Source organism: Piliocolobus tephrosceles, chromosome 13, assembly GCF_002776525.5.
Source record: "Piliocolobus tephrosceles isolate RC106 chromosome 13, ASM277652v3, whole genome shotgun sequence".
In the NCBI taxonomy this organism is placed as follows: domain Eukaryota; kingdom Metazoa; phylum Chordata; class Mammalia; order Primates; family Cercopithecidae; genus Piliocolobus; species Piliocolobus tephrosceles.
Genome location: NC_045446.1, coordinates 60,511,023 through 60,522,436, shown reverse-complemented (window position 1 = coordinate 60,522,436; position 11,414 = coordinate 60,511,023). Strand labels below are relative to the sequence as shown.

Here is an 11,414-nt window from a genome sequence, read left to right as displayed (position 1 = left end):
TTTTTACACACAATATTATTTTCCTAAGTACTATATTTAACATCATAAAAGTTATTCTTTATACATGATTATGCCAAAGATGATGACAAGCCAAAAGATATAAGTTAAAATCATCTCAAATCTCGCCATCCAGAGGTAACAAGTGTGAACATTCTGAAATACATCCTTTAATATCTTTCTATTTATCCATATAAATATATACATTTTTAAAGTGAAAAAAAAAAAAAAAAAAGCTTTGAACTCTTCAATTCATGGGTATCAATTTGTTCAAGGCCTAAGACAAAAACTCTTCTTTCTAATTACTACTTTTTCAACAATTATGCTCTCTTCTTGAGGAAACCAATTATTCACGAACAATAATAATTTCCTCTTTGCATTCTTTCATGTTAATGATCTTCCACTACTCTCAGTTTCCCTGCTCCTATACAGTCTCTCAGTTAAATTATTTTATCCATTCATCTGGACAAAAGATAAAGGGACAGGGAAATGTTCATTCGTGGAGATAATCTTCCAGACATTCATCAAGGTGCATTAGACTTTTATATTACCATCCACTTTTTCATTCTTTTATCCATTTAGCTTGAGGCATCACTTTGCTCTCTGACTAATTTAATTTGATTAAAGTAAGTTTTTAATAATTTATTTTATAACCAAATAGTTTCTAGCTTCTAAATGCCATGGGATTAATAATCATTCTCTACACCACAGAATTGCTTTTCATCTGTGTTCACTATCTCTTTGAACAGTATCATCATTGTGTCCAAGATTTGAGATTTTAAATCTAAATGTACCTTTGATTTCTTCTTTTGCTTTACCTACTACATTAAACCAAGTAAGAACTGATGAAAAGACCAAACCCCAAGTGCCTCTGTCAGCACCTTCCTCCATTTCACTCCACCTACAGTTCCACTCTTTAGACTCAAGATACGAGTATAGCATAATAAAGGCCTCCTAATAAATACCTTGCCGCTCTCTATTCATCTCTAAAGTAGAACTAATATTTTTAAACGCAAATCTGAAAGTGCACTGTTCCTATTAGGATTGTTAAATGATCCCTCATTATCAAATGATAAAATCCAAACTCATTAGCCTAGAATTAAAAACCCTCTATAGTCAGTATTGTTCTCAATATTTTTTGCCTCAATTCTTAACATTATCTTTCTTATACCTCAAGACACACAGATCAGTCTACTTGTTGTCATCTAAGTTTGACCTGCTGCTCACCAGCTCCCAAAGGTTGCCCAGACTGTATGAATATACCCATTCAATCCATCTTCCAGGACTGAGGTCCAAGGATGCCCTCCTCCATGCATGTTTGACCACTCATTGTCAACAGAGATACCTCCCCCATACTGCTCACAGATCTAGACTTGTATCTCCTTAGTTCCATTCTTCTGTCTACCTTACATTATAGCTTTATAAATTTTGTATATTCTTCTGTCTCACCAGCTCCAAAACTCCACTGTCACTCTTATTCAGTCCCTGCTATGCTATGCTTAGTGCTGGGCTTGTCCAGGAGAGGTACTCGGTAAGTCACTTTCTGAGTTTTGGACTCTTTTCTGTAAACTGGAGATGCTAGGAAATTTACCTAATGGGAATATGAACAGCTGAAAGTAAACAGTTATAAAATCTTTCAGGACCAAAAGCTTTTGCAACTCTGAGGTCTGAAGCTTCTCTACACCCCTTCTTTTTCTGGTTGCCAATTGTATAAATGAGTAAGTATACCAATTCATAGTCTAGTTTGAGAGACTCCTAAGGAAATGTAACAGTTCAATTACTCAAAAGTTAAAAAATACAGGAAAGATTTTTAGGAGAGAACAAAAGAGGGGAATTTGCAATATTCTAAGGCAACTTTCCATCTGCCTTTGCTTCTCCATGTGCACTCAGAACTCTGCTACCCTTCTTTCTCAGAATACATTTTTTTTTCTTTATTCCAGATTCTTAGGATCTCTTTGTTTGGCCTACCTGCAAAGTCTTCCACATTTTTTTTTTTCTTTTTTTGTCCTCTGTATGCAATATAAGGATACCTCTGATTTGGAGTATTTGAACACTAAATAGGGTCCTGCCAAGGGCCTTCTAAAACAGAATAAGTGCATTTATATACCCCTTGATATGAGAGTTTTCTGAAAAATATATGTGGTGCTTATTCACACCAAAGCATCTGCATACAAAGTATAGCCTGACAGGGTATCTTTTCTGAAAAAGCAATGTATGAAGCAGAAAGCATGGTGGAATTTCAGAAACCAAAAGCAACAGACAGAAAGCAGAGCACTGGAATGGTAATGGAGATGAGCACATGCAGAGAACATAGGAAGCTGAATCAGATTAGGGGCAATCTTTCTTCTGGTTGCCATATTGTAGCACTCAGGAATTTCTAAGCTGGGACAGAAGTGACTTAGGGCCTGAATTCGAAGCATCTGATACTCTAACTTACCTCCCTAAAGGAGTTCTAGGTATGCAAGGTGCAGAGGAAGGAAGAGCAGCACTAGAGATCCTGCATGCTCTACTTATATTCCCTAGTTCCCTCTGCCAAAACTCTGGCCTCAGCAACATATGACGGCATCCAGTCCCTTAAGCTGTTCTCAGCTCAGGTGCCCATAGACTCCTGGGAATATGGAGCATCTACAGTGCTCCATTCCTCCCTGACTTAGTGTTTCATTGCCCATAAGGAGTATGCCAGAGTAGGAATGATCAGAACTAGAAGGAATCTGCAAGAACATCGTATCTAGCCCTTCATTTCACAGAAGCAATTATAGCCTAGAAAGAGAAAGAGATATCTCAAATCTATACAGCTTATTAGTCACAGAATATTTAAACCTAGGTCTTCTAACTCAGTTTATGGTCTTGCCACTATACAACTATAATAAATATCCATAAAAATGCTTAAGTTTGTAGAGTGCCTAAGTACCATATAATTTAACTCCAGTATTTGAATTTATTAGGACATATACAATTCTTGCCTGGGTCATCTGTAAAATTGACCCCAAGCATGACCAGAAGCACTGGTACACTGTGGGTGACCACACACACACTGTTATTATAGGTCATATTATAGAATATATTTTCCCTCATTAAGAAGGCGTTGAGGACATTGCACTGTGCTACCTTTATCACAAATGTTTATTGAATTCCTACTAGGAAGACAACAAAGATAATATGGATTAGTTGATAATGGATTAGTTGATAAAGTTGGAGCTAGATGGACTTGAGTTTGAGTCGAGGTTCCACCATTTGCCTTGAGAAAGATTTAACCCACATAGAGCTTAATGTTTTCACCTGTAAAATAGGTAACAATCATACTTTATCATAGACTAATTGGGATAATTAAATAGCACATAAAATCATTTAGCTTATTGGCTGCCCTATAGCACTTAATGGATGTTAGTGATTATGTTTAAGTCCAAACATTAAGTCCTGAAAATAAAACAACTGGGAATGGATATTGTCCTAAGAGTACAGAATAATAAGAATACATATTTTAAATAGCTTGAACAACTTATTTCTGGGGAAACACTAGTAGGCATATCTGGAAAGCATCGTCCTTAGTAACAGGACACTCACACTTGAACCACATCAGGAAGCATGCGAGGGAGTTAGCTTTAGAAAGAACCTCTCACATATCTAATGTTCATCTGAGAGTAACCAAGAGGAAAACTCAGTAGCTTTTCAAAAATCACATTCACAGAGAAATCAGACCGAAAGGTTCACTGCATAGCCTAATAAACTCCTAGGTCTTCTTACAGTCATACTGATTTTAATGGGAAAAGGTCAGAAAATCACCCAAGCCCTGATTAATACACAGAGATTTATCAGAATTCTGTGTCTGGTGTTACTTTGTCATAAGTTTCTCCCTTATGAAAAAAGTAAAAAAAAAGAAACTATTTATGGTAAGGTCACAATCCCTACTGTCAAATTCTATAGTATAAGGGGTATGTTAACACAAGTAAGTATAAATTAAGACATTTAGTCAATATTAGACACAATTTTAGTCATGAAATTGTACAGATCACTATGTACACTAATTCAGAGTCTACTTTGGGAGACTCCTAAGAAAATATCACAGTTCAGTTAACAAAATGTTAAGAGATACAGGGATGATTTTAGGGGAGAACAAAAGAGGGGAGTTTGCAACATTCTAGAGCAGTCTGAGAAAAGGTCCCAATGCATGTAACAGTTTTGGTTTTTTTTTTTTTTTTTTACTTGACTCTCAAAGAATGAACAAATATTATTGATATGAGTGTGGTAGACAGAATGACTCCCAAAAGATGTCTGTATTTTGTCTATATTCATATACGAATATGTTATGTTTCATGAAAAAAGAGACTTTGCAGATAAATTAAGATGGTGGACCTTAAGATACGTATTTTTCTTTTTCTCTTTTAGATGATCTGGTTGGATTTAATCTAATCACACGAGTCATCAAAAGCACAGAACTTTCTCAGGCTGGAAACAGAATGATGTGGCAGATAAGTCAGAAATCTAAAGCATTAGAGACCTCAACACACGTTACTTGAAGACACCAAATAAAGCACAAGAAATAACGTGGGCAGCTGCAGTAATGTGGTTAGGAGCAAAGGCCAAATGTCATCTGATACCCAGCAAGGGGATGGAAACATTATCCTGCAATCAAAGAGAAACAAAATGAACCACGAACCTAAATGAGCTTCAGGCAGATTCTTCCCCAGTGCTCCCAGTAAGGAATGCAGCCCTGCCAACAGCTTGATTTCAGCCTTAAGAAACCCTCAGCATTTAGGGCTCTGGATTTCTGATTTACAGAAACTACAATATAAGAAGTTGTTTTAGGCTGACCACTGTGTAATTATTTCTTACAGCAGCAACAGGGATTAATACAGTGAGCCTTAGGCAAAAGAAAGAGGACAGGCAGAGAACAAAGGATTATTCCTGACAGATAATAGCAACACAAACACAGATATGAAGGTTTGAAAATGATATTGGAAAAGCAGAATTAGTGGCAAGACAAGGAGGATTCATAAGGCTTAAAGAGTGAGTTAGAAATTAGTGAGATATCCACCTACAAAGAATATGAAGAGTGACCATGGTGGGGGCAAGTATAAGTGAACAGGGACTTTACCACCATTGCTATAAGCAGAAGAAAGAAAACACACTTGGGCTTAGTGATAGGAAATTGAGAGTTCTTGTCTAATCACATCAACATTCAGTTGAGGAAAGGAGGGGAAAACAGAGTTATAGAGAAATTAAAAACATGTTATCCAATTTTAAAATAGCTTTCTAAAATAAAGTATGAAGGAGGAAGACCTTTAGCAAACAAGTGATCTGGGAAACAAAATTCCAGCCCAGGGAAGCAGTTAGGCAAAGCCCTTAATGATAGCTGCATTACCAGGCCTGTGAAACAACTCACCGAGTCTGAAGCAAGGGAATAACTTGGTTCAACTATTGAGGTCAGGGGAAGATGACTAAGAAAATTTAAAAACTCTAATGGAAGATTCGTGTGACTAAGAATATGAACAGATTTGAGGAAGTAATAAACTCAGTGGTTTCAGTAATTAACACAAATTGTAACGGACACTACGTACTGGTCATAGATGCTTCCATATTTCCCATTTTATAACTTCTTCTTTCTCAAACTACACACCTCTATTACCCCGCTCTTACCTCCAGCTTATGATCTTACCTTTTATTCCAGAAGAATGTTAATTTTAAAATTGTTCTTTCATAGTATTATAATCTATTTTAGAGTAAAATATTTTAGAATTTGATAATTCATTGAACTATAAAGAGATTGCTGATATATAATTATATGCAAATATAATCATTTATTAATTTATCCCTCACTAATTTTGTGTTTGGTATATTGAAGGCCCTGTGTTAGAGGCTGAAGATTACAAAGACAATAACATATGGTATCTGCCCAGGAGTTGCTTACAATTCAGTGGAGGACACAAGGTAACCACATTAACTGACGTGATTACAATGGGATTATTCAGAGCATAGTGAGAACACAAAGCAGGTAGAAACAGTTCATTTAAGGTTCAGGAAAATCTTAGACAAAATATTCCTTTAGACTATGACTTATGCACATAGTATTTTAAAGCTGAACAAAGAATGTTGCTTTTATCCTCATTGAATAAAAACAGTATGAGTAAATAAGCTGTACGTGTATATTACTGCATAATTTTTAGAGCAGTTTATTTTGTTTTCTCTTCAAAATGAACCTATGAGGTAGATACATCAAAGATTGGTACCACTTTTATAAGTGAATAAATTAAGACCTAGAAAGGATTATTCCACTTATTCAGGATCTCACCTCTCCTTTTACTTCCCCTTACAGGGGAGATTATAGGGCACAGAGGAAGAGAAAACATTTTCTGATATGAAACCCTGATTTAAGGAAAGCCATTATTAGTTCATATATTCATTCATTTTGTTCACTCATTATTTCCTTTTATTGTTCATTCATTATTTTTTATTCATCCATTTTTTACTTATTATTTCATTATTACTTTAGCACCATCAGCTGCTATCTAAATAGAGGGCCCATTGTAAGTCTAATGTGGATGGAAAGAGTAAAGACAAGCTTGCTGCCTTAAGGAGCTCAGATTCCTTCAGGACAAAGCAGATAGACATAAGAGGGTCAGGGAAGGAAATAAGTAAAGGCTGTTGAGTTGGTAGAGAGAAACGGCTTACGTATTTCAGAGTCTCCTATGTGGGAAAGCAAAACAAAACAAAACATACCAAGAATCCTAAAATCTAATTCTGACTACTAAAATAGCATAGCTGTCTAACTCCAAAACTATAAAACCTTTCAAACACCATGGTGACAAAGGTCCTGGCTTCTGGCAGCACCAGAAGTCAATCACTCATGTTAAACTTGCATGTTGGTAGTTGTGTATACATACTCCATAGTTACTCCTAGCCCTTCCTCTTTTTCAGAGTCGTACAGGGCCATAACCAGAAGTCTCTGCATGTCCTCCAGAGAATGATCCCACCCTGCAGTGATGGTCAACAGTCTCCTGATTATTTTTGAAGACAGACTATTTTTTTTTCATTGCCTCTAGAGGATACAGACATAGTCAATTTCTGGATAGGACCCAAAAAATATCCTGACAGGTGCTAGCCCAATGTACTACATTAAATGATTGATCATTGATACTAGAACTTTAAGTGCAGTGCTAGCTTCCCTGATTGATTCATTCCTACTCTGGTGTCTGTCTGGCTATATTCCCAACACTAGATCATCTAGGGCTTCTAGATATCCCAAAGGGTCAGAACTTGACCCTGAAGAGCATCTTGAAAACCCTGCGGCATATCTCCTTTGTCTTAATGCAGTAGATGATAGGATTTAGCATGGGAGGCACAGATAGGTAGAGAATAGACATGAAGATATGAGGCAGGCCAGTTGCGAAGCGATTCACAATGGACACACTAACCATGGGCACATAAAAGATGAGCACAGCTAAGATGTGGGACACACATGTGTTGAGTGTGTGGAGGAGCTCCCCCCGAGAGGCAAGGGCCAGCCACTGATCACAGGATGAGTACATAGGAGATGAAGATCAGTATAGAATCCAGGCCAAAAGTGAACAATACAATGGACAGCCCATAGTGGCTGTTGAGGGAGACATCAGTACATGCCAATTTAATCATATCCACGTGAAGACAGTAGGCATGGGAGAGAATGTTCTGGTGGTTACAGAAAGGCAGTCTGTTCAGCAGCAGTGGGAAAACCAGGATGAGGGCAAAGCTGGAGAGGACAGTATCCAGGCCCATCACCATAATGCAGCCATTGGTGAGCACCGCAGCATAGCGCAGTGGATTACAGATGGCCACATAGCAATCAAAGCTCATAGCCAGAAGGATGCCAGACTCTGTCCAAGAGAACAGGTGGATGAAAAACATTTGGACCAAGTAGGCATTAAAAGCAATCACTCGGGCATGGAAGCAGAGGGCAGCCAGCACAGTTGGCAGTGTGGAAAAGGACACTCCCAAGTCATTGAGTGAGAGGAGGGATAAGAAATAGTACACGGGTGGTGAAGGCTCTGCTCCTCCTTGGTAATAAGGAGGATAAGGGTGTTGCCCACTATGGAGATGGCATAGAGTAGAATAGAGAGGGATAGCCAGGGCTCTATGGCCTCCATTCCTGGGAAACCCGTCAGAATAAAGCTGGGAGCATCAGAGGCATTGATCCTGAAGTTGCCCATGAGAAGCTGGGACATTTGTCATTAGCCAGCTTGATCAACTGGAGAAACGACGACATCATGTGTCTAAGATTACTGCTGTTCATAGGAAAGAAAACAAAACCCTGAGGTTTACACATTATAATTACACATAGAATTTATTGCTGAAATTTACAGAGATAATTACCAGGAAGTTATAAAATGCTAGCTGTTAAAAGAGAGGCTTCTTTATCAGATCTCTTTCAAAACATGAATAAATTAATATTCTTTCTCAAGGCAGTTGATTAGTTAATTCAGCCTCATTGGTAGCCCTCTGGATATCTCCTTTATGGTCACTATTACAGCTTTCTTTCATATATGTATGATTACTATAGCCATGTTCTTAGCTAATCCATAAGAGATGTTAAAATTTACAGTCAGTCTGATAGATGAGGAAGTTACATAGCTAGAACCCAAACTTTGTAAGCCGACGTCCATCTGAAGTATTTACATGGTTCAGAATCTCACATTTAACACTGAAAGGTTCTTTCAGGAAGCCTGGAAAATCAATAGTTTGTGAAGGGTATCACAGAGCATTAGTTAAAAGTTTGAGTCCTAGTGCTGCCACTTAATAGCTATGTGACATCAGCCAAATTTTTTAAATGATCTTTTTTACTTTTAAAATAAGGCAAAAATAGACTCGTTTTATGGGTATCTCTGTAAAAAGAGAAAGAATGAGAAAGAAAGAGGAGAGAAAATTTAGACTTGGAACAGATCCTTACTATTAATAAGAATTATAGGTGTACTACAGTTATTATTATTTGAAAGTATTTTTAGATGATAAATTGATTTGACAAAAGCCTGCTAAATAATAGCATTCTCTCATTTCCATAACACGCCATGCCATTCCTTTCAAAGAAGCAGAACATCAAGCTTTCATAGGAGTAGATGAGAGATGTTGCCTTCCATCAGCACCAACAAGACTGTGAGAAGAGTTGACAAAGGAGTAACACAATGTACTTTATATTCTTCCCCTTGCTTTTTGCACTGTGGTATTTTAGAAACAACCATTCATAGAAGAAGCTGCATTTATGAATATTTCATCATATTTCTGTGACATATCCAAAAAACTCTTGCATACCCTGTAGATAAGTGACTTCATCTGCTATTTTCACAACTTGGGTGTTAAATCTCCTTCTAGCCCTCATGAATAATACCTAATGTTTTAGTATAATTACCCACCATTGAGTAATTTATTAAACCACGGTCATACTTATTATTTTATATGACCCTTGGGTGAATTATTCTCTGACATAAGTATTATATCAATGAATAATCAGATTAGACATCAGGAAGGTATTGTCTACCAGAGGGATAACAATGTGAGAAAAAGTTCCAAGGACCCATTACTGAATGATGGGTTTGCTGAATGCTCCATTGGATGTGAAGAGGTCAGGAGGATTTACCAGACAAGCCTTGGGAAACCTGTAAAGCATAATGAGCTCCCATTAGTACTACACAAAGAAATGGGCATTGTGGATTTTAGAGGAGATGGTCTCAGAAAATGATTAGATCACCCACTTCTTGAACAACCTACCCATGAGTCTTATTCTACCATGCTGTATGTTCCACTATAAGGAAGTCTAAAATTATCTTATCTAAAAACCCGCTGCTGCAGAATAAACTCAGCTTTAGTACGTCTTTTGTGTCCTAATTAGGGAAGATGGAGTTTCGCTGAGTAGTTTCTGTGGATGCTAGCATCATCTCTGTTCCTTAATATTTTTCTCCATGTTTATGTCAAGTAAAACATGGAGGCAGATGTTAAAGACAGAAGTGATAAAGATCCAGAATGAGAGAGGGTAGAAGGGCAAAAGAAAAGACAAAGAATAATAAATAAAGAAGGGAATAAAAAATATAAAGAAAATAATCTGGAGATGGCGAGGGATAGGTAAGAGAAGGGAATTGCAAAACCAGAGAGGAAATTTTAGAGATATAGTGACTGGGAAATTGAATGTGGAGAGGAAGTGATAAAGATTCAAAATGAGAGAGAAGTAGAAAGACAAAAGAAAAGACAAAGAATACTAAATAAAGAAGGGAATAAAAATATAAAGGAAATAATCTGGAGATGGTGAGGGATAGGTAAGAGAACAGAATTGCAAAACCAGAGAGGAAATTTTAGAGCTACAGTGACTAGAACATTGAACATGGAGAAAAGGGAGGAAAAGACAAGACAGAACTCCTACAGAGCAATTCCCAAGCCTACCCCAAGTACTCCAGGGAAATAAGCTTTACTTTTCTCAGGCTAAATCAAGGCTGTAGAATACCCCACACTCACATCACATTTCACAGGAGCTGCCTCTCAAGCTCTAAACAGTGGAGGGACTATAACAAGCCATAATATTCCCAACCAAACTCTGTTGGGAATAGGCTCCACAGCGGGATCTCATTGTATGCCTCTTGACATCTATTCCCAAGGGTGGTTCAGACTGCTACATGAAGGAAAACACCACATTCCCTTTCCTTCTGGCTGGGCAGAGTTTAAGCTGCCCCCACGCCACGTCCTTCTGGCTCCTACGGTCCAGTGAAGGAAGTGACTGTCCTAAGGAGACTCTGGCAAATGAGGAATTTGAGTACCCAGGAGCCTAGTGTTAGCAAATGGTAAACCAGAAATATAACATTATTTCTGACCTTCAGCTCCAGGGTTTCTTTTTTCCAAGCCAAATTCCCCATTTCAGGGCTCACTTCTCAGGGTACTTTCAGAAGCTAGACTGCCGAGTTAACTACAGTCATAGATGACAGCAATACAATAGTCACCAATGATACTCAGTGTTTTCATTGTTCCCTAAACTCCATCAAAAACTTTAGGCTTATCTCATCCTATCTCGATGACCAAATTTAGAGAGAGGGATTCTCTTCCCATTTTACAGATGAGAAAATTTGGTGTTCAGGAAGTGAAATTAACTTCAAAATGATAATACAGCTGAGCAACAGAGCTGCATTCAGTCACAGACCACTCATGTATTCACTGAACATTTTCTGAATACATAAAGATGAAATTAATTTTAGCTTATTTTATATTTTTTTCCTTTTCTATCAAATCTGTTTTTGAGGGAGATTGTACAGACAGAGGCAAAGGCAGAGAGATAAGCAATTAAATAGGAAAGAAAGAATGCACAAGAAAAAAGGATAAAGATGGTAATGATTAACAAACAGATGAGACCTATTCCAGGGTCTTTAATGTTGAAAAATGTTTATTATGTGCTCAGAAAATGTTAAGTG

General features: G+C 37.4%; 1 long non-coding RNA gene across 1 annotated transcript; it reads left to right on the top strand.

Annotated features, from left to right (window-relative positions):
- The first annotated feature begins 1,448 nt into the window (after positions 1–1,448).
- On the top strand, positions 1,449–4,802 carry LOC111540936. Its single transcript, XR_002731121.2, has 2 exons — positions 1,449–1,528; positions 4,384–4,802. It is a non-coding gene; the product is annotated as an uncharacterized LOC111540936 (long non-coding RNA).
- The last annotated feature ends 6,612 nt before the right edge of the window (positions 4,803–11,414 follow it).